We start from the raw sequence: 20,961 nt of genomic DNA on the forward strand, positions 1-20,961 counted from the left end.
CACTTCCATCTTTGAAATCCCGGTAATGTCCAGGAATAGTAGTCCTAACAAAAACCCATTCTGCATTTGTAAGAATTCAATCGTGTAGTGTAGCAGGACCTACACTGTGGAACCCCCTGCCTATTGATATTCATCTATACTCGGAATTTGTTGCTGTTGTTGTTGTTTAGTCGTTTAGTCGTTTAGTCGTTTAGTCCTTTAGTCGTTTAGTCGTGTCTGACTCTTCATGACCCCATGGACCAGAGCACGCCAGGCACTCCTGTCTTCCACTGCCTCCCGCACTTTGGTCAAACTCATGCTGGTAGCTTCGAGAACAGTGTCCAACCATCTCGTCCTCTACCGTCCCCTTCTCGTTGCGCCCTCCATCTTTCCCAACATCAGGGTCTTTTCCAGGGAGTCTTCTCTTCTCATGAGGTGGCCAAAGTATTGGAGCTTCAGCTTCAGGGTCTGTCCTTCCAGTGAGCACTCAGGGCTGATTTCCTTCAGAATGGAGAGGTTTGATCTTCTTGCAGTCCATGGGACTCTCAAGAGTCTCCTCCAGCACCATAATTCAAAAGCATCAATTCTTCGGCGATCAGCCTTCTTTATGGTCCAGCTCTCACTTCCATACATCACTACTGGGAAAACCATAGCTTTAACTATATGGACCTTTGTTGGCAAGGTGATGTCTCTGCTTTTTAAGATGCTGTCTAGGTTTGTCATTTGCTGCCTGCCAAACCTATATATCCAGGCTTTAGGACCCTGCCCAGCCCACACATACCAGTGGCCCTGTGGTGCGCTCCCCTCGAGTGATTTTACCTGGCTGCAACATGTTCTGAATGCTGAAGAGGATATTATTATTATTATTATTATTATTATTATTATTATTATTATTAGCCTTTCTCTGTTCTGGCCTTGTTCGTAGTAGGAAGACATTCAACCACACATACCGAGGAAAACTCCCTCAGTACCACACAGCCAATCAGAGCACGTGTTACCTCAGTGAGCATCATGGCACTCTGATGGGTGGTTAAGCAACACCTCCGCCACTCTCTCATTGGTGGAGTAACTGTCAAGAGAATTAACCCTTTGTTTACTAACTGAATGATCCTTGCTACTGTAATTCCAACACTCAAACTCTTGCTTGGCTGGATGGTGGTATGTCAGACCACACCCATTTTTGCCACACTCCCCACTGATAAGTGCCACCAGAAAGGTTTCCCAATGTGGTCTCAGTGTGAAAAGGCTTTCCACAAACATCCGTCAACACAAGAGCTATTTTTCTGATAAACTTTACTAGGAATATAGAGATCTTTCTGGCAAGAGTTTGTTTCCCAGTTGTATGTGTACTGGCTGGTTGTCTTATGTTGCCTGTTCTCCCCCCCCCCCCCATCTTTACTGCTTTAATCTTCTTTTTCTGCAACCGAGGAGTGACTAGTAAGTTTTATAGATAAATAGAATAATCATATGAGAAATATGAGAGTGTGCCCTACTTATACACAGAGATCGTGGCTGGCAATTGTGACTAAGTATCTCCGGTTCACAAATGCACCTACATGGTGACTTGGGGTCGCAGTCCATGTAGACTCAGCATCTGAATGTGTGAACCAACTCTGTTGTAAAGCAGTTGGCTGAAGTGGAAGCCCTGGTAGCAAGGGTCAGAGAGTATTAGAGGTTACGAGGTGGGCTTAGGTAATCTTTCATAATACAAATTTTGGCCCCTGTGCGAGGCCAAAATTTGGCACCCCTAAATGGATCTTCTCCATTACGGATCTTCTCAATTTTGTACCCCTTTGGCTTGGCCTCCTGTGTGGAGGAACCACCAAAACTGCACTAAATCCAGCTCTGGAGATTATAATCCAGCAACATCTCAAGGGCTGCAGGTTCTCTAGGCTTGGTATGCACTATCTAGGAAATAAGAATGGAATCTTATCCCAACACACAACAGTTTGCTCTGTATTTGAAGGTCTGGCCGGCCAGCGTTTTGTCCCATCTTCCTCTGAAAGTATTTCCATTCTCTTGAGAGCCAGTGAGGTGTAGTGGTTAAGAGTGGTAGACTCGTAATCTGGTGAACCGGGTTTGATTCCTCGCTTGTTCACATGCAGCTGCTGGGTGACCTTGGGCTAGTCACACTTCTTTGAAGTCTCTCAGCCTCACTCACCTCACAGAGTGTTTGTTGTGGGGGAGGAAGGGAAAAGGAGATTGTTAGCCGCTTTGAGACTCCTTAGGGTAGTGATAAAGCGGGATATCAAATCCAAACTCTTCTTCTTCTCCAAGCTGCTTACCTCAAAACCCATCATAGGACAGGAAAAAATGAAATCTTGTCACTCGTGAAGGAAACTGAGCACCTGACCAGGCATAATTCCACAACCTTGGATCTTTCTTCTCCCGAAGATGTCCCACAAGGCCGTGGATACAAATTTTCCCTCTGAGTTTACTCCCAACTGAGTATTGCCACAAGGCAGAGGAGGTTTAGAGATTCAGGGTTTTCCTTCTCCTAGATGGACTCCTTTCCCAAATTAATGAGCCCCATCTTCCCCTCACTTCCCTCTACAGCACGTGTAGAAAATAATAATAACAACAACAACAACAACAACAACAACAACAACAACAACAACAACAACAATTTATTTATACCCCCGCCCATCTGGCTGGGCTTCCAACAAAATATTAAAATACTGTAATACATCAAACATTAAAAGCTTCCCTAAACAGGGCTGCCTTCAGATCTCTTCTAAAAGTCTGGTAGTTGCTGTTCTCTTTGACATCTGGTTGGAGGGCGTTCCTCAGGGCGGGTGCCACCACTGAGAAGGCCCTCTGCCTAGTTCCCTGTAGCTTCACTTCTCGCAGGGAGGGAACTGCCAGAAGGCCCTCGGCGCTGGACCTCAGTGTACAGGTAGAATGATGGGGGTGGAGACGCTCCTTCAGATATACTGTACCAAGGCCATTTAGGGCTTTAAAGACCAGCACCAACACTTTGAATTGTGCTCGGAAACATACTGGGAGCCAGTGTAGGACTTTCAAGGCTGGTGTTATATGGTCTCGGCGGCCGCTCCCAGTCACCAGTCTAGCTGCCGCATTCTGGATTAGTTGTAGTTTCCGGGTCAGCTTCAAAGGTAGCCCCGTGTAGAGCTCATTGCAGTACTCCAAATGTCTTCTTGACCAATGGATCTGCCATTGGTCTCATCCATTTGAACTGCCAGAGCCTTCTCTTCACGTGCATGGAAAGTCCCTAACTGACTGAGGGTTTGAGACCCATCGGCTACCCTCACCTGCTTTAGCCAGCCAGTTAAAGCCATTTCCTGGATTGTGGCCATTGTCGTACGCTGACAGCTCTAGTAGCCACAGGTGAGAGCTGAGTTCAGGGTGGGGACCAAAGGTGGACAATGACTTGTCCCCCACCAGAGGTGCTGAATAGGGCAGGCTCTGAAAACACACATATCAGGTGTCAAAGTGAAGAGGTCAGCCTTCAGCTTTTGTCAACAGCTGTATAGTGAAGAAGCCAGACTCACCTCTGTGAAGAGGGAATTCCACAACTTGAGTGCTACCACAGAGCTTGCCTTTCCCCTCTGGGCCACCACCACCACCCTGAACTTATGAGGGTGGCGGAACTAGCAAGAGCACATGTGATGGCCTGGGATTCGGACTCAGATACTGAACCTGAGGGATCCCAGCCTGCACAGGATTCCCTGCCTCCAGAACCAGCTGAGTTGGGGCTGGGGCATGAGCCTGAAGGGTCCTCACCTGTGCTGGGTCCTCAGGTGCAGGCACCAGCTGAGTCTGCTCTGGCTCCTGAGGTGATGGAGGACCCATTGCCTGCAGGTGCTCCACTCTCAGCCCCATCAGAGGAAGCTGAGGTTGCTTTTGGGTCCGGTAACCCTCCAGCCTCTCCTGAGCTGCAGAGGCTCAGGGCAGAGAGGTGGAGGGAACTAAGTTCCCGCAGGAGGAGTGTTCGTCTCCAGACCAGGAGAGGCAAGTCACCAGAGGATTGGGGCTGCCCTATGCCTTGGGGCAGATAAAAGCTGGCCAGCCCCAGTCCCAAGTTGCAGGAGCAACATTGTTGGTTGCTAGTTCCTGCCTGAACCCTGTCCTGCTTTCCTGCCTGAGCTCCTGACCCACCCTGGCTCCCTGCTTGCATACCTGTTCCTGACTTCACCCAACTCCCTGCCCTGCACCCAGCTTCAGCTACTATGGACTGCCTCCACGTTGCACCTTGACCACAGACCGGACTTGGACCTTGCTTCTTGGGTAACCCACGAGAACAGCACAGCACATTTCTTTCAATTGATTAATTGAACCAATTAATTCGCCCAGTACATCAGCCCTGCATACAACGTGGGTGGCATGAATAGACCAGGCGGTAAAAAAAAAGTTTAAAAGGACTCCCGGATGGTTAAATCCAGTCAAAGGTGACTATGGGGTTGTGGCGCTCATCTCAATTTCAGGCCGAAGGAGCCAGCATTTGTCCTCAGACAGATTTCTAGTTGATGTGGCCAGCATGACTAAACTGCTTCTGGAGCAACGGGATACTGTGCTGAGTGCCAGGGCGCACGAAAACGCCGTTTACCTTCCTCCCGCAGCAGCACCTATTTATTGACTTGCACTATGTGGGACACGGGTGCTGCTGTGGGTTAAACCACAGAGCCTAGGACTTGCTGATCAGAAAGTCAGCGGTTCGAATCCCCACGACAGGGTGAGCTCCCATTGCTCGGTCTCTCCTCCTGCCAACCTAGCAGTTTGAAAGCACATCAAAGTCCAAGTAGATAAATAGGTACTGCTCCGGCAGGAAGGTAAACGGCATTTCCGTGCGCTGCTCTGGTTCACCAGAAGCGGCTTAGTCATGCTGGCCACATGACCCGGAAGCTGTACGCCGACTCCCTCAGCCAATAAAGCGAGATGAGCGCCACAACTCCAGAGTCAGGCACGACTGGACCTAATGGTCAGGTGTCCCTTTACCTATTATGTGTGCTTTCGAATTGCTAGGTTGGCAGGAGCTGGGACAGAGCAATGAGAGCTCACCCCATCACAGGGATTCAAACCACCGACCTTCCAACTGGCAAGCCGAAGGAAAAACCATCTTCCGCAGAAACTGCTGCTTGCCTTCTATCACTGTGCCATTGAGAGCGTGCTCACTTATGGCTTATGTGTGTGGTACGGAAGCTGTACTATCCAGGACAGGATGGGGTTGTGCAGGGTTGTTAAGGCAGCAGAGAGCATTGTTGGCTGCCCACGCTCCACCTTAGAGCAGATTTATGCCACAAGGTGCCATAGGAAGGCACTGGACATAGTAAAAGATCCATCGCATCCTGGTCACTGTCTCTTTGAGCTCTTGCCGTCGGGACAGAGATACAGGTCGATGAAGACAAGAACGAGTCGTCTTAAGAACAGCTTCTTCTCCAGAGCGATCTCGGCCCTGAATGGGAAGCCCGGACTTTGAAAGTCATCTAATCTGCCTTGCTGTATTATACTGTATTGTTTAATTAGTGTTTTTATGGAGCAGTCAAGTAATTTCGTTGTCCCCGAAGGGGGCAATGACAATAAAGATATTCTTATTCTTATTCTCTTAGTGGTTTAGACTACATCGACACCCGTGTCCATAGACCAGGCGGTCCTCAGTCTGGGAAAGGTACATTCTCTCTCTCTCTCTCTCTCTCTCTCTCTCTCTCTCTCTCTCTCTCTCACACACACACACACACACACACACACACACACACACACTGCCTTATGACATCTCCAAGACACTGCTGGATATGACTCTGTTTCAGTCAAGCAGGAGGAAATGTATTTTAAGCCCTATCAGTCATTTCTCTGGGAAGCTATTATTGCCGGCGACCATGTTCCAACAGCAGCTCGTTTCTGCCCCTCAAAGGCTCCTCCACGGTTCCCACCCGGCCCTGGGAGCTGCGGGCAGATCAGGAGTCTCTGTCTCCTCCCACATGCCTGGCATCTGTCAGGCAAGATAGCCTGGGAATCCTGCCTTCCTTTGGCAGAGCCTCAACAGCCAGCTTGAAGCCGCGCAGCTGTTCATCACTGGGTGCACAAATCCTTTCTAAAGGACTTCAGGAAGACTACATGGGGGCAGTGGTGCTGTCTTCACCAGGCCAGGTGTGGAGATCACACAGGGTCCCCGGACGTTTAACAGTCTATTGATCCCTGGGCCACCACTCTGATCACTTCCCCGCTGCCACCAACCCGTTACTCTCTAGTAAAACACTGAGTCCATCCAGTTGTTAAAAGTGAACCAAAAATGCAAGTTTATTTTACAAACATAGACAAGTTTATGGTTTCACAGATAATATTCCTGTCAGTTTCTTAACTATAGTTTCTTTACCAGCCTTTTGTTGTTTAGTCATTTAGTTGTGTCCGATTCTTCGTGACCCCCTGGACCAGAGCACGCCAGGCACTCCTGTCTTCCACTGCCTCCCGCAGTTTGGTCAAACTCATGCTGGTAGCTTTGAGAACACTGTCCAACCATCTCGTCCTCTGTCGTCCCCTTCTTCTTGTGTCCTCCATCTTTCCCAATATCAGGGTCTTTTCCAGGGAGTCTTCTCTTCTCATGAGGTGGCCAAAGTCTTGGAGCCTCAGCTTCACAATCTGTTCTTCCAGTGAGCACTCAGGGCTGATTTCCTTCAGAATGGACAGGTTTGATCTTCTTGCAGTCCATGGGACTCTCAAGAGTCTCCTCCAGCACCATAATTCAAAAGCATCGATTCTTCAGCGATCAGCCTTCTTTATGGTCCAGCTCTCACTTCCATACATCACTACTGGGAAAATCATCACTTTAACTATAAGGACCTGTGTTGGCCAGGTGATGTCTCTGCCTCCAAATACCTTCTGACTGATTATCTCAACTGTTAGACTGACTCCTCTTAACAAATTCTCTCCCTCTCTCACACCAGACTAGCCCAACCCACAGACATATCTTCCCTCTCTTGTCTAACTCCAGACTGTCTTCTCAACCACTCTAACTCATCTTAACAAATTCTCCCTGTGCTTAAACCTTATATAAAGTTAACTCTGCCCCTTGGGTTCCCATTGGTTAGTCATTTTACAATTAGTTAACCCTTTCCCTATGAACCCAATATGATGTCACACACATAGGAAGCAAACGCCACAGCAGGACTTTGGGGGCAGAAGTCCAGACCCAAGGAGAATGAGAAGGAAGGTCCCCAGCAGCAGTGGCTGGTGCCCATTGGCGTTGGTGGGGCAGAAGGCAAGGAGGACCACAGTAGGTGGAACAAGAGCTCATTCTGGTTTTGTCCCCATCTTTCTCCCTGCTGAGAGGGACACGGGTGGCGCTGTGGGTTAAACCACAGAGCCTAGGACTTGCCGATCATAAGGTCGACGGTTTGAATCCCTGCGATGGGGTGAGCTCCCATTGCTCGGTCCCTGCTCCTGCCAACCTAGCAGTTTGAAAGCACGTCAAAGTGCAAGTAGATAAATAGGTACCGCTCCGGCGGGAAGGTAAACGGTGTTTCCCTACATTGCGCTCCGGTTTCGCCAGAAGCGGCTTAGTCATGCTGGCCACATGACTCAGAAGCTGTACACCGGCTCCCTCAGCCAATAAAGCGAGATGAGCGCACAACCCCAGAGTCGGTCACGACTGGACCTAATGGTCAGGGGTCCCTTTACCTTTACCTTTTGCTCCCTGCTGAGTTCAGCTGAGACAGGGGAGGAGGACGCTTGCAGCCTGGGCCACATCCTGGGCTGGTTGGAAGCCGGAAGGCCAGCAGGAGTGGGGCTAGCTAAGTGTAGATTGAAGTTGAAGGGCCATTTTCCCACCACAAATTGTGTGCAAGGCATTTTGAGGATAACATCACTTGCCTCTGGATTTCAGAATTCTAACAGGTCCTTCCATCTGGAGCTGCGTTGTTTGAGTTTCAGCTGTTACAGCTTTGGGATGTGGGTGAGGTACCTGGACTGGAGTAAACAACTTTGTACATGCTTGGTGTTTATCCCTCGTGGCTGCTCACATCTAGGGGGGAGTGGATGGCCAGCTGAACCAGGACCAGACAGGTGGATCAGCCCACCTGGAAGAGATGGCAGTAACAACTTAAGAAACTTTCCCCAGACACAGAAAATCTGAATAATTATAGCCACAAATGGACCCAGGGATCCTAGGGATGGATGGAGCTGTTAATTCCAGTTTCTCTCAGTTTTTCATGTTAAATTCATGTCTCCACATGTCTGCAAAAATCTACATTTTTTTTTTAAAGAAACCACATGCACCTGCATTTAAGCCTGATTTTTCAAAATATAGTTTTTATTAAATTTTCTTGTTTGCAATTTCAAATACACATTTTACATCCTTGAGATATCAATGACTTCCCTTCCTCTCTTTCCATGGGTCATTTTGCATATCTTAAATCCCTGCATATTTTACAAAAACTATACCAACCGGTTTTCCATTATTGCATCCATCAAAACCTATTCACGCTGTTGAATTTATCTTAATGCTGCCAGCGTTTTCAACTGTACACAATTATTTTCCGCATATTCAATAAACGTTTTCCCATCTTCTTTAAACATACGTTCTTCTTGTTCTCTTATTCTATATGTTAAGTCTGCAAGTTGTGCATACCCTGTCAACTTCAGTTCTTTGGTTAGGACCTCACTCATTTTCCATTTGGGGGCTACCACCCTGATCTCTGAGTGGTGCGAGATTCCAGAGGTTCCAGGTGTTTAAGTGAAGTTCTATTTCCTTGGAATGGGGGGCAGTGGAGACTGTGGTGTCTTTACGATAATATGGTTTATTTACACAGATATAGCCTTTGATGGAGGGGCTCACAGCATTAGCATCCCATATCTTGCTTCTCCCAAAGATACAGCCTTGGATTTAAGCAGAAATCAAGCATGGCTCTCACTCTTGGTCTTCTGCCTGCAGCCTGCTTCTAGCACAGCTCCCACATACATAACATTCTGGCTTTAATCTTTCTCACCACCAGCCAGGTGAGGAAGCGGGCCCATCCATTTGCCCTCCGGCACAAGGCAACTTCCTTTATTCTACTAACATACTTTGTTGTTGTTGTTTAGTCGTGTCTGACTCTTTGTGACCCCATGGACCAGAGCACGCCAGGCATGCCTGTCTTCCCCTGCCTCCCACAGTTTGGTCAAACTCATGCTGGTAGCTTTGAGAACACTGTCCAACCATCTTGTCCTCTGTCGTCCCCTTCTCCTTGTGCCCTCCATCTTTCCCAACATCAGGGTCTTTTCCAGGGAGTCTTCTCTTCTCATTAGGTGGCCAAAGTATTGGAGCCTCAGCTTCAGGATCTGACCTTCCAATGAGCACTCAGGGCTGATTTCTCTCAGAATGGATAGGTTTGATCTTCTTGCAGTCCATGGGACTCTCAAGAGTCTCCTCCAGAACTAGAATTCAAAAGCATCAATTCTTCAGCGATCAGCCTTCTTTATTATAGTCCAGCTCTCACTTCCATACATCACTACTGGGAAAACCATAGCTTGAACTATACGGACCTTTGTCAGCAAGGTGATTTCTCTGCTTTTTAAGATGCTGTCTAGGTTTGCCATCACTTTTCTCCCAAGAAGCAGGTGTCTTTTAATTTAATTTAATGTAATTTAATTGATCTTCATGGTCCCTTCCAACTCTATGATCCCTGATTTAGTCTCTGGAAGTCCTTTTCTGTCTGCTCTGGCAGACCGTGTCATGCACTGTCCTGGGTTCGGTCTACCTGTCAAAGAGACGCACGCTTGCAGCCCTAATCCAAAGGCATTTTGAGCTTTGCCAACTCTTCATTGGGATAGCGCCGGTGCTTAACCCTCCCCCTTCCACTTCTATGCTCCTGCTGCAACTGTGACATTTCGCCACAAGAGGGAGCTGCTGCCCCGCTGCTCTTGGGCACCACCAGTGCGACTGGTGGGAAGGAGGTACTGCAGCTTCCCAAATCACCCAGCTCCTGGGAGTTCTCAAGCTGCAGTTCCGTAGTGCTGTTCCCCCAGGTTACAACCCTGCGCGGCTGTGTGAAAACAATACAGCCGTGTGCATAGCCATGCAGCCTGGGGCCCTTTTGCAAAGGTGTTATTAATATATGGAATCCATTGTCTCAAAGTTTTGGTGACGATCCAACATTTTAGGTAAAGGGACCCCTGACCATTAGGTCCAGTCGTGACCGACTCTGGGGTTGCGACGCTCATCTTGCTTTATTGGCCAAGGGAGCTGGCATACAACTTCCGGGTCATGTGGCCAGCATGACTAAGCCGCTTCTGGCGAACCAGAGCAGCGCACGGAAACACCGTTTACCTTCCCGCTGGAGCAGCACCTATTTATCTACTTGCACTTTGACGTGCTTTCGAACTGCTAGGTTGGCAGGAGCAGGGACCGAGCAACGGGAGCTCACCCCGTCGCGGGGATTCGAACCGCTGACCTTCTGATTGGCAAGTCCTAGGCTCTGTGGTTTAACCCACAGCGCCACCTGCATCCCTATTATTTAAGGATCTTTAAAAACCCTGCTCTTTACTGCTGAAGTGGAACAAATGGCAATTCATGGATAACCTGTATTGCTGTTCCGATTCAGCATTAAAGAGCAGTTTTTCCAAGGAAAGGAAAGAAAAAGCACTCAGATGCAGAGTTTGAAAACGTGGACCTGTGCTTAGAAAGTGCAGGACAGAAAGTAAGTGTTGATGAGCCCATAGTTGAGAACAAAGTCTTCCTTTTGTATAAGCTTTCCAGGGGCAGACGGCTGGAGACAGGAAGAAGGTCATTCCTTCTGTCCTCGGTTTGCACTGGGAAATCAAGTGAGGACAGCAAAGCGCCTGGGGGCTGTTAGCACAACATTAGTTCCAGTAGCAGCAATTTGATTAATGGATTTCCATCCATCGGAATTGGTTGGGTAAACAGACTCCGTCCTTAGCTGCCTCTGGAGCACATAGCAAGAGGGAGCCCTCGGTGACACCAATTAAGACGAACGAGAGCCCTTGGGTTTCCTTCCGTGAGGAGTTGGACCACAACAACATCCCAGCCAGGCATATTTATGGCTCGTCGTAACAAAAAAGCAAGACAGAACTTGTGGGAATAAGTGACGCAACGCCAGAGATGGGGGCTGCCCAACTTTGGACATTACTGCAACAAACTGCTTCTGTAGGGTGTTCCACAGAACACTTTGCCATCCGGATCTCACAGAAGCTGAGAGTCGAGAGGTCGGTGGGCTGTTTTGAATCAGGCACAACATTGTCTTTTTTATATTGAGTCAGGCCTGCGGAACTCAGGGCTGTTGGTGACTCTCTGAGATCTGAATTTCTGAGAACTTGAAAGAGAGACTTTCTGGTTCCAACCCTGTAAAATACTGTATTTTTCGCTCCATAAGGCACACCTGATAAGGTGCACCTGAGCAGCTCTGGGGTAGTCCACGAAGCCTCTGCAGGGCAGCGGGATGAAGGCTCCCCGCTGCCCTGTGGAGGCTTTGCACCGCTAAGGCAGAAGCTAAAACAGCTAGAGGGAGCGCTGTGCAGGCCTCTGTCTAGCTGTTCTGGCTTCTGGGGTAGCGCGTGAAGCCTCCGCAGGGCAGCAGCGAGCCTTCATCCCGCTGCCCTGCAGAGGCTTTGCGGGCTACCCCAGAGCTGCTCAGGAGCTTATCGGGGCTGGCGGGGGAAGCTCTGGGAGTATTCCCCACCTCCCACAAAAGCCCACGGAAGCTGCACACCCTTTAAGGAGCGTACGGCTCCTGCAGGCTTTTTTACAAGGTGGGAGAAGGGACTGATGCGGCCAGTCAGTCCCTTCTCCCTCCTGGGGAAAAGCCTGCAAGAGTTGCACGGAGCTTGTGTGCGGCTCTTGGGGGCTTTTCCCACCTGCCTCCCCCCTGCATTCGCTCCATAAGATGCACACACATTTTCCCTTGTTTTGTAGGAGGGAAAAAGTGCGTCTTATGGAGCGAAAAATATGGTAGTGTTGCGAGTCTGGGGGAATTCCATTGCTGAAGGAGCCAGGCAAGTTTCTTAGTGACTTAACGGGCCCTAAGTATGTTAAAAAGCAAAGACATCACCTTGTCGACAAAGGTCCGTAAAGCTATAAATCCACAAAGAGATCATCAGAGGATTTGGGGGCAGCGCTGATGAAGTCTAGCTGTTTCCTCTTTCCATCAAAAGCAGGTGGAGCAGAAAGGGAATAATGGACCAGAAAGGGAATAAACTGAAGCTCCTTTCCTACAATACAGAGATACCTACAGCAGCTGTTTCATTGGCTGCAGAGGTAGTAAATATATCTGTCCTGGAAAGGGGTGAACACTGTCATGGACTGGTTGGGTGCAGAGGAAAGTTTGGAGGAACCAGCTGGGGAATCCCAAGGGAAGAAGGTTCAGAGCCTGGGGAGTGGTGGTGGGAAGACAATGAGTGGGCAAAGGGAGAAGACAGGGAGAAGGTGTCGGGAGCTGAAGGGGTAACGGAGTTTAGTGAGCAGGGAGAGTCTGTGGCAGAGAGCAGTCCAGAATCAGAGGCAGAAGCTGAAGCAGGCGAGGGAGAGGAGGGAAGTGAAGACACAGAAATGAATTAGTCTGTTGAAGAGTCATGGGTGTCTCCCCCTCCTCCCGTACCCACCTTGTCTCCCGGCACCAGGAGAGGCCTGAAAAGGGTGCAGGAGAGATGGCTGCCTGCCGGCGCAGTCTATGATTGCCCACTGGGAATGAGCTGCTGTGCTCATTAGGAATGACACTCAACCAAGTCTGTGAAGATCGTGTTTCGGCTAATAGTCAATGTCAACTTTGGACTGTGTTATTACTGACCAGTACAGTCACATCACGGGACGATGGTGGCGCTATGGGTTAAACCACAGAGCCTAGGACTTGCCGATCAGAAGGTCAGCGGTTCGAATCCCCGTGACGGGGTGAGCTCCCATTGCTCAGTCCCTGCTCCTGCCAACCTAGCAGTTCGAAAGCACGCCAGTGCGAGTAGATAAATAGGTACCGCTCCGGCGGGAAGGTAAACGGCGTTTCCATGCACTACAGTGGTACCTCAGGTTACATTCACTTCAGGTTACATACGCTTCAGGTTACAGGCTCTGCTAACCCAGAAATAGTACCTTAGGTTAAGAACTTTGCTTCAGGATGAGAACAGAAATTGTGCTCCGGCAGCGCGGCAGCAGCAGGAGGCCCCATTAGCTAAAGTGGTGCTTCAGGTTAAGAACAGTTCCAGGTTAAGAACGGACCTCCAGAATGAATTAAGTACTTAACCCGAGGTACCACTGTACTCTGGTTCGCCAGAAGCAGCTTAGTCATGCTGGCCACAGGACCCGGAAGCTGTATGCCGGCTCCCTTGGCCAATAAAGCGAGATGAGCGCTGCAACCCCAGAGTCAGCCACGACTGAACCTAATGGTCAGGGGTCCCTTTACCCTTTACAGTTGCACCACACAGACACGGAGAGGGAGAGGGAGAGGGAGAGGGAGAGGGAGTCTGTTTTAGAGTGCTTGTGAATGCACAGACAGTACTGTGACTAAAAACTCTTTCTTCCAAGGCTGGGTATCCCAGCAATGCCCCTTCCTGGGAAACAAGAACCTCACTATTGTTTTGCATGTCCTGCTAACTTCTTGTCTTGACTTCTGTGATGTGATCTATATGAGATTGCCCTTGGAGACAGTTCAGGAACTTTGGCAACACCCATTTAAAGGACATGGCTTCCCTCAAAACACCCTGGGAGCTTTAGTTTGTTAAGGGTGCTGGGAATTGTAGCTGTGTGAAGGATAAATTGCATCTCCTAGGATTATTTGGGGGAAGCCAGGACTGTAAAAACTATGTAAGGTGGTGATGTGACTTGCAGCAATTTGACAAAATGGCTCTCAGGCTGAGCTGAGCACACATGACACCAGTTTTCAAAGAATCCCACTGGTTAGCATTTAGTTTCCAGGCTGGACTCAAAGTGTTTGCTTTAAAAAAGAAAGAGGTGATGGATTCAGGATAGTTGAGAGTACATATTCCCCCAAATACCCTCTGCAGTGAGAGTTGCTTTTTTATATGCTGTGATCTTTTTATGTGAGCCGCCCTGAGACCTCCGGGTATAGGGCGGTTTATAAATATAATACCACCATCTGAGATGAAATAAAAAAATTCCTTCCAGTAGCACCTTAAAGACCAACTAAGTTAGTTCTTGGTATGAGCTTTCGTGTGCATGCACACTTCTTCAGATACACTGAAACAGAAGTTGCCAGATCCTTCTATATAGTGAGAAGGTGGGGAGGGGTATTACTCAGAAGGGTGGTGGGAATGGGAGATTGGCAGATAGCTGAGATGAGCCTGTTGACGACTCTTAACGACTGTAATAGGTCTTACAGGAAAAGGCAAGGGGTGAGAAGGTGAGAAATGACTTAGTCATGTATAATGAGATAAGAATCCAATGTCTCTGTTCAGACCAGGTCTCTCCATGGTTTTAAGATTGGTAATGCGTTGCAATTCAGCAGCTTCTCTTTCTAGTCTATTTCTGAAATTCCTTTGTAGTAAAACAGCTACTTTGAGATCTTGTATAGAATGTCCTGGGAGATTGAAGTGTTCTCCTACTGGTTTCTCTGTTTTGTGATTCTTGATGTCAGATTTGACAACCATCTGAGATGAGATTCACTTCAGTTCTTCCAGAACAGAAGCCTTTTTAGTGTTGGCCCCGTTGGTCTCCCAGCCCTGTCTCACTCGCCCATTCAGAAAAACCAGAAGCACATTCTTCTTTTCCAGTCGCCTTTGTGCTGCTGGAATCCAGTTTTTAAGCCTTGCCTCCCTCTTTATAGTTGTGTGTGTTTGGATTCTAGATTAATGTTTATTGGGTTTTAACTTCGTATCTCTCTGTGTCTCTCTAAGCCACCTTGAGCATATTTGCTCACAAGCAAAGGGACACAGAGGGTTCCTCCCCCCCTCGCCTTGGCCCGGAATAAATAAATAAATAAATAAATAAAGCCACCCCACAAGGCTTAAATACTCAGCAAGTCCCATGCCACTTCATAAATTTCCAAGAGATCTGAGGCAGCGAGCCAGGAGCTTGCAAAGTAGTTTGGAGTACAGACAGAAGACAAGGAGTTTCATTTTTTTCCCTCCTCTCTCTCTTTTCGGTTTCCAGTGCCTATTCCACACTCTGCTGCCTGTCTTTGCGTCCAACGCTATATTTAGAAGGAGGAGGGAGAAAGAAAGAAAGAAAGAAAGAAAGAAAGAAAGAAAGAAAGAAAGAAAGAAAGAAAGAAAGAAAGAAAGAAAGATTTTTTTTTCTTCTTCTTCTGGAGGCATTACTTTCCATTCGGAATATCTCCCAAGCATCTTGAATGAAAAGCACCAATTCCATAGGTAAGAATTTATTCTTGTTTTTACTGTCTCTGCTTCTCCGCAGCCCAGACTGCATGGACACTGGACTTTTAAAGCACACATCCCCTCGCCCCAAAGAACCCTGGTAGCTGTAGTTAGTGCTGAGAACTGCAGCTTTGTGGGGGTGAACTACAGTTCCCAGAATCCTTTGGTTGGGGGAAAGAATGTCCTCATCTGACCCTGGTCAGGGACCTCTACTATCTATCACTCTTGCTTTCTGTTTCCCATCTAAGAAATGACTTCTGGTTTTAATTTGACATTTCCCCCACCGAAAAGGAAAATATACAATAGATATATAATACTGCAAATGAACATCACCAGTGTTTGGTTACTAGCTGAACCCAGCTTCCCTTTGAAATCCACAATTCTCCAAATTTCCCAACTCCAAAATGTGTATAACAGGGTATATGCAGAAAAAATGTGTTATGTTAGCAATAGTAATATGCAAAAAAATGTATTATATTAGTGAAAGCCACATGCAGAAAGGTGTTTCAGGATGTGCAGATCAGGTAAACCAAATTTCTTCCCCATCTCTAGCTGGAGAGAGGTTCTGCAAGTCACAGCAGAGTAGTGGGGGCTGATGGTTTGATTTTATCCACAGTAGCCTATGTGTGTTGAATCCCTTCTAGAATCCCATGTGAAGCTCCCAGGGGCTCCACAAACCTCTCACCTTGACAAGAAGCAGCATCATAGCACAGCCTGTGGACAAGACCCTTTTTACTTTTAAACCCTGGTCCCCATGCCAGCTGCTCCCCTTCAGTATCCCTTAGCAAAGCTTTCTCTAGGGAGCCAACCAGAATCCAGAAGTGAGGTTTTGTGCAGATCCTCCATCCACGAGCCAGTCAGGGACCCAACCAGATGGCAAAATAAAGAAATTCCTTCCAGTAGCACCTTAAAGACCAACTAAGTTAGTTCTTGGTATGAGCTTTCGTGTGCATGCACACTTCTTCAGATACACTGAAACAGAAGTTGCCAGATCCTTCTATATAGTGAGAAGGTGGGGAGGGGTATTACTCAGAAGGGTGGTGGGAATGGGAGATTGGCAGATAGCTGAGATGAACCTGTTGACGACTCTTAACGACTGCAATAGGTCTTACAGGAAAAGGCAAGGGGTGAGAAGGTGAGAAATGGCTTAGTCGTGTATAATGAGATAAGAATCCAATGTCTTTGTTCAGACCAGGTCTCTCCATGGTTTTAAGTTTGGTAATGAGTTGCAATTCAGCAGCTTCTCTTTCCAGTCTATTTCTGAAATTCCTTTGTAGTAAAACAGCTACTTTGAGATCTTGTATAGAATGTCCTGGGAGATTGAAGTGTTCTCCTACTGGTTTCTCTGTTTTGTGATTCAACCAGATGGGTCATGCAAGGAAGGTGGTTTAGAGTTGCAAATTAGACAGCCACTTCCAGAACAGCCTTGCACCTGCATGCATATTATTATTATTATTATTATTATTATTATTATTGCCCCACCCATTTGGCTGGGTTTCGCCAACCACTCTGAGCAGCTTCCAGCAGAATATAAAAACATACTTACCGTAATTCGTTCTGGAGGTCCGTTCTTAGCCTGAAACTGTTCTTAACCTGAAGCACCACTTTAGCTAATGGGACCTCCTGCTGCCGCCAGGCTGCCTCATGATTTCTGTTCTCATCCTGAAGCAAAGTTCTTAACCCGAGGTACTATTTCTGGGTTAGCGGAGTCTGTAACCTGAAGTGTCTGTAACCTGAAGCGTATGTAACCCGAGGTACCACTCTAGTTCTTTATCTCCTTGACACCTGATGGGAGGGTTCTACCACCGAGAAGGCCCTTTGCCTGGTTCCCTTTAGCTTCACTTCTAGCAGTGAGGGAACCACCAGAAGGCCCTCTGAGCTGGACCTCAGTGTCTGGGCTGAACGATGGGGGTGGAGATGCTCCTTCAGGTCTACTGAACTGAGCCCGTTTAGGGCTTTAAAGATCAGCACCAACACTTTGAATTGTGTGTACAGGGAGTCAGTGAAGATCCTTTAGAACCAGTGTGATATGGTCCAGGCAACAGTCCACAGTCACCAGTCTTGCTGCCGCATTCTGGATTAGTTGTAGTTTCCAAGTCACCTTCCAAGGTTCCCTCCCCATTGTACACAAACATATGCTGTTGGCTCCTCACCTGTGCACAACCCCATCCAGCCATGAATCTCATTGAAGGACCATCAGGTAGTCCCACTTAGCAACTAGAAGGGCAGTTGTGATGATTTAGTGGGGGAAATCCAAGGATGAAATTGATGGACTATGCAGAGTTAGATAAATTAACAGGAAGGATTCAAAACCTGCGGGACCAGAGATTCTCAGAAGACTGGAGTAAATTTACGAACTATTTGAAAAGCAATTCTAATGAACAGATTATGCTAGTAGGATTGCAAGAAGCTTTGTAAGGTGAACTATTTGAAATATTGCAAGAAAGACTATGAGGAGAATTATTAGTTAAAGATAATTAAATGTAATATAGAAATTAAGAAATGCATAATTAGTGATAGAGAACCGAAAATCATCAGAGGTGTTGACGGAAGTCTAAAATGTTGTATAAGATGAGAAGTTAAGTTGTATGACTGTTGGAATTGGTGTGTGTGTGTGTGTGTGTGTGTGTGTGTACATATATATATAAGATTTAGTGGGGGAAATCCATGCCTACGTCCTGAGGTTCTTTGAAGGCTATGAATGTCAATGGAATAATATTATTAGTAATACAGGAAGGTGCCAGCTGTCCAAATCCATGGCATTTCCTGGGAGTTTGGTTTCTGTTGCTGCGGCTGCTGTAAGAGAGGAGGAAGAAGGGTATAGAAGCAGGACTAGTCTGGAATCCTACCCCTGCCTCCAAATACCTGTACTTGGGTGTGTTTGAGATCTTCCATCTTTGGCCCTTGGGGTTTTGCCCTCAAGTGCCCAGCAATGGGTTTATAGCACATGCCTTGTTGGGACCTTTCCTGGGCACCTGGTGTGCAGGTACTGGGTGAGGCAGATCTTGGTCCTAGACAAACAGAGAGACTGTCAAGGGCATGATCCACTGCAGGCATTCGGTTTCAAGGGTCACACCATTAATGCTTGTTGTTGTTGTTGTTTAGTCGTGTCCGACTCTTCGTGACCCCATGGACCAGAGCACACCAGGCACTCTTGCTTCCACTGCGTCCCGCAGTTTGGTCAAACTCATGCTGGTAGCTTCGAGGACACTGTCCAACCATCTCGTCCTCTGTCGTCCCCTTCTCCTTTCCCAACACCAGGGTCTTTTCCAGGGAGTCTTCTCTTCTCATGAGGTGGCCAAAGTCTTGGAGCCTCAGCTTCACGATCTGTCCTTCCAGTGAGCACTCAGGGCTGATTTCCTTCAGAATGGATAGGTTTGATCTTCTTGCAGTCCATAGGATTCTCAAGAGTCTCCTCCAGCACCATAATTCAAAAGCACCAGTTCCTTAGTGATCAGCCTTCTTTATGGTCCAGCTCTCACTTCCATACATCACTACTGGGAAAACTATAGCTTTAACTATACTATGCTAGCCTGCTCTAAATCTTTCCATCTTTGCCCCCCAGGCAATCAGCTGTGGGTACGTCAGAAACTGCTCAAGCTCAGAGGAACTTGTGGGTGCTGATGTTTGTGTTGTTGTTCCTTAACACAGCAGCCTTGTATCTTTAAGTCAGCAGCCTTGCAGCAACTGCAATGTGTCCTCTCAAAGCTCAGCCGAGAGGGAGAGAGTGTGTGTGGTGTCTGTAAATCTTCCCCAGTGTCATTTCACCCTTATTAGGCAGTTAACAGTTTTATATAAATAGTACATCTGTCCGGGGATTAGCATGGCAAGAGGATGTTTACAGTGTGTGTATTTGCCACTGTGTCCTTAGAATAAACACCTTTCATTGCACTCAAGGTGACCAGATGTAGTTTGGTGTGAGGGTGGGGACTACCCCCTCCCCCCGCTCAAAGCTGGATTCGGGTAACTCGTCCATATGGCAACAAGCCACGCTCCCCGTTGAATGCCGTGCTACAAAACTGGGAGCGCGGGAATTGTTTAAGCATCCCATCGTATTCCAAAGGGAAGACAGAGGAGGATCAGCGGCTCTTAACTGGGAGATGGAATCTCTTGGTCAAGAGGCCGGGATTCCCTGCACCCAAATTTCTGGGAGAGATGGGCTTCATGCCCTGTTGATGGGGATGCCCTGTTGGTGGTTGAAAGACAGTGCTGTATTTATTCTGATGCAAGAGGGAGATGCAGGAGAGGGGGAAAGGAGCCATCTCTTTATAGTTCATGGGTAGGCAAACTAAGGCCCGGGGGCTGGATGCGGCCCAATCACCTTCTAAATCCAGCCTGTGGATGGTCCGGGAATCAGCGTGTTTTTACATGAGTAGAATGTGTGCCTTTATATAAAATGCATCTTTGGGTTCTTTGTGGGGCATAGGAATTTGTTCATTCCCCCCCCCTTCAAAATATAGTCCACACACACCCCAAGGTCTGAGGGACAGTGGACCGGCCCCCTGCTGAAAAACATTGCTGAGCCCTGGCATAGTTAAAATACAGAATTCGGTACCAAAGGATGCAGCACCGAGAACCAGTGTGGTGTAGTTGTTAAGAGTGGTTAAGAGCGGTAGACTCATAATCTGGTGAACCGGGTTCGCGTCTCTGCTCCTCCACATGCAGCTGCTGGGTGACCTTGGGCCAGTCACACTTCTCTGAAGTCTCTCAGCCTCACTCACCTCACAGAGTGTTTGTTGTGGGGGAGGAAGGGAAAGGAGAAAGTTAGCTGCTTTGAGATTCCTTAGGGTAGTGATAAAGCGGGATATCAAATCCAAACTACTACTCTTCCTCCTCTTCTTCTTCTTCTTCTTCTTCTTCTTCTTCTTCTTCTTCTTCTCATTGGCTTAGATGGGCTTCGTGTTTGGTGCAAGGATGGCCACTGTAGGAATCAGGATGCTAAACTGGCTGGGCCTTTGGTCTGATTCAGCAGGGCTCTGATTTTCTTATGGAGTCTCATCATCTTGTGCTACGTAAGAACATGAGGAGAGCCTGCTGGATGAGGCCAATGGCCCATCTGGTCCAGCATCCTGTTCTCACCATGGCTGACCAGATGCCTGTGAGAAACCATCAACCTGGATTCAAGCACAAGACCATTCTCCTCTTCTGTGGTTTCCAGAAACTGGTACCCAGAAGCATGGCAGAGCCATCGCAGTCTGTAGGCATCAATTGCCCTCCCCTCCTCCATGAGTTTGTCCAGTCCTCTTTTGAAAGCCATCCAAACTGGTGACCATCACTGCCTCTTGGGGGAGTTCCATAGTTGCTGCACTGCGGGGAAACCAGTTCCTTTTATGTGTGTTCTGAATCTTTCAACAACAAAGGGCACTGGAATTTATGTATAGGTGGGGGGGGGTTGCCCCTCCAGCAGATATCATGCACATGCAGCCCACTACCAAAATCAGCACAATCACTTTTGTGACTTTTGTGATTTGTCCCCACAAAACACTTCATCACAGTTTCTTCTTATCTATTCAAAGGGCTTTTGCTGCACGATACCAAATGTAATAATTCACTGATAAATGTATCTATGCACTGGCTCACAGGGAAAACTTCAGAAATTCATATAGACATGGTGAGCTCAGTTACTCAGCAGCCCCTCTGCCTGAGTGAGAATCCCTGGCATCCCGATACCTGAGTGCCAGACAGGTAGCCATTCCAGAAATAACAAACCCAGAT

General features: G+C 47.8%; 1 protein-coding gene and 1 long non-coding RNA gene across 3 annotated transcripts in view; one reads left to right on the forward strand and one right to left on the reverse strand.

Annotated features, from left to right (window-relative positions):
• LOC310713246 overlaps positions 1-20,961 on the reverse strand; it is a 124,274-nt gene that overhangs the window by 46,976 nt on the left and 56,337 nt on the right. The window lies entirely within an intron of this gene.
• GPR20 (G protein-coupled receptor 20) overlaps positions 1-20,961 on the forward strand; it is a 35,853-nt gene that overhangs the window by 3,750 nt on the left and 11,142 nt on the right. Inside the window, exons 1-2 of one of the 2 annotated variants that reach the window (XM_083516933.1) lie at positions 5,542-5,605; positions 15,023-15,243. The gene's annotated coding sequence lies outside the window, so the exon portion shown is untranslated. Of the gene's footprint in view, positions 1-5,541; positions 5,606-15,022; positions 15,244-20,961 lie in introns of those variants that run through there. The other variant, XM_083516932.1, reaches the window with a different exon arrangement.

The sequence above is a fragment of the Podarcis liolepis genome (assembly GCF_965112155.1).
Source record: "Podarcis liolepis genome assembly, chromosome: 8".
Classification (NCBI taxonomy): Eukaryota; Metazoa; Chordata; class Lepidosauria; order Squamata; family Lacertidae; genus Podarcis; species Podarcis liolepis.